The sequence below is a fragment of the Onychostoma macrolepis genome, chromosome 01, assembly GCF_012432095.1.
Source record: "Onychostoma macrolepis isolate SWU-2019 chromosome 01, ASM1243209v1, whole genome shotgun sequence".
NCBI lineage: Eukaryota > Metazoa > Chordata > Actinopteri > Cypriniformes > Cyprinidae > Onychostoma > Onychostoma macrolepis.
The window spans coordinates 2,939,936-2,942,847 of NC_081155.1; positions in this window are offsets into that span (position 1 = coordinate 2,939,936).

The following is a 2,912-nucleotide window of genomic DNA, read 5'->3' on the forward strand; positions in this document are numbered from 1 at the left end:
CAGGTGTTCATCAATAAACTCAATCCTAATTTAATTAGTCACTTAATTCTCTCATTAATTCATCACTGCTTCAGTGTTACTTCAACACTCTGTAGTGTGGACACATAGAAGTGCTCTTTATAACTGAGGATTTTGCTGTGGGATTAAAGGGGTTAAATTTGTGAGATGACAAAACATTCTGTGGAACGTCATTTTAACAGAAATATACCGTAAATTTAATTTACGGAACAAACTGTAAAAAACAGTAGATTACTGGCAACCACAGCTGCCGGTATTTCACCGTAAAATCAAGAAAATAAACAGCAAAATACTGTAAAACCTAACAGTCAACTTCCTGTTGTGTTTTGTGGGTCACCATTGTGCTGGAGAGTAGAGCCTGTGCTTAAGTCAAGGACGGAGAGAGGGACACTGATGTTATGCTGCATGTTGCTTTATTTAAAGGCAATAACTGTGTAGCTACTGATATAAAGAGAATCTCTTTGTTAGTTTTAATCACGCATGTATGTGTGTTGCTGTTATTTGCAAGAGTTTTGAGCTGAATTGGTGACTTTGCATAAATCAGTAAGATTTTCTTCATGGATTTAAACAAAGTAGTTCTCAATACTCTTATGCTCACATTACATAAACATTATAAATATTAGTTTATAAACAAATGGCAGTTGGATAATTTAAGCGTAGTCGGTTTCTGCAAATAAGATGAGTTAACTGAAAGGTTTGTGTATTAACATTGTATCAGTTAATGAGATACGGTTTTTCACTGTAAATTTAAACAGTTCTGTAAATCCTAAAATGTTGCTACCGTCTTTTTCACGGTAAAATTCTGGCAACCACAGCTGCCGGTATTTTTCCGTAAATTTAACAGATTTTTTTTTACAGTGTAGCCAATGCATTTAAACAGCTTGTGCATACAGTAGCATTTCATCTCTTTTATAAAATGAGATTTTGGCCAACTGTATGTTAAAACAGGAAAAACTGAGCGCCCCTATAGCTACAACAAACTTTGTAACCTGTTGATGAAAACGTAATGTGATGAGCCACCGTTTTAACGACTGACAAAATGCGTATTTGCACACATTCGCTGGTAAAAAATTTTTTAAATTAAAAACCCATAACTGCATTTGAGCTTGACACAAAGCGACTGAGTGATCCTCGTCACCTAGGTAAAATATATTTCTACAAATTTTCTGAAACACTTAATTTATTAACATATAATCATGATCGCATGGTTCATGTTTACGCTGTTAATATGCACGTATTTGCTAGCTAGCTAATTTCTTAATTTTCTTCTTAATCTAGTATTCTATAATATCTGCTCATCTTCACATGTATAAACATAGTAAAACATGGTTTTAAGCAATGTATTCATAACTAAAAAAAAAACATTACAAAATCAGATCACTGTGAAATCTTTATATTGTATCATGCAGAATTTAATATTCTGTATATATTCTTTGTGTGTGTGTGTGTGTGTATATATATATATATATATATATATATTTAGGATTAGGAGGGGAGAGCTCTGTTACATTTCAAACTTTTCACTGCAACTGTACTTTTCACAATATTTTTTTTCTTTTTTTATTGCAGGCTTATTTTAGACCTTCATGAGACCAACATCCTCAACAGCATCACGCTTTTGCCAGGTAGATGGATACATGTTGGATATGCTATAGTGACGGTATGGCTATAGTTTCTTATAATCTCCTATTTTGACAGGAATTGTGTTGGACATAATTATTTAAATTATATTTCTAAATAGTTTGGCTAAAATACTTGACTCATTGCTTTACCTTCCCCTCTTCTCAATGACATACATGTTAACCTAATAATACAAATTAGCTTATAAAACCAAACAGAATAGTTACAAATATTTTTTTTTTCCTTCAAACTATATTATTATTATGGTTATTAATAGTGAATAAATCTGAAGCTTATTATTTTGTGTTATTTAATTTGCCATCAAGATGTGGCCAAAAAAAGAAGAAGCCCTTTTTCAGTTTGAGCACATGCCTCTCAAAAGGTCTGTGCAAGGTCCTGCTTGTAACCACATTTGAGCCTTGCCTTACCCTTTGGCTCCATGGTGTGGCCAGAATATGTAACTAACGAGCAGTTTGACTTCTTCAGTGGTGTTGTCTTGTTAGAGGTTTTCTCACTTTGCACTCTGCTCCTGTGTCTAGCTTAAAGGTAAGTATGCAGTTGTTTATTCTGAATTCCTGAGTCCTTTTCTTGTTTTCACTTTCCATAGTAGAGAGTGTATTCATTTGTGCCAGCCATTTGCTAGCTGTCTGCTCGCTTCGTTCAATTTCAATGGTACCTATAAACAATTCAGCATTTTCTTGTTGTTCTATCTCGTGGACTTTTTTCTCCAATTTTCTAGGTTTGCCTTTTTGTTTTGGTGTTTTGCACATGTGGCCAAAATGGTTCTTCCGTGAGCACTCGTTACAAATTTTGCTATATGACAGACACTTCCTTGGCTCATGTACATAACCACATCTCGTGCATTCTTCCTTCTCTTTCCCTGTGTGCTTGATATTCGCCTGTCTGACAGTTGACCTGGTTTTCGTGATTTTGTTCACAACCACTTCTGCTTCTTCTTGCAGCACTTTCATATGGCTTTGTGTTACTTCATTGGCACGACAGATGTCCACAGCCTTTGCTAGGTTCAAATCCGTTTCTCTGAGAAGCCTAGCTCTCACAGTGTCATTGTTAACACGATCATTAATCAAGTCATCAGTTACTCGTCCAAATTCACAGGCTTTTGTGATTATCTGTTTTACTGGACATTCTTATTCTGCTTGTCCAACAGGTTATATCCACAACACATCTCCATCAATAGAATCAGAATCAGAATCAGAAAGAGCTTTATTGCCAAGTGTGTTCACTCACACAAGGAATTTGTCCAATAGATAAGG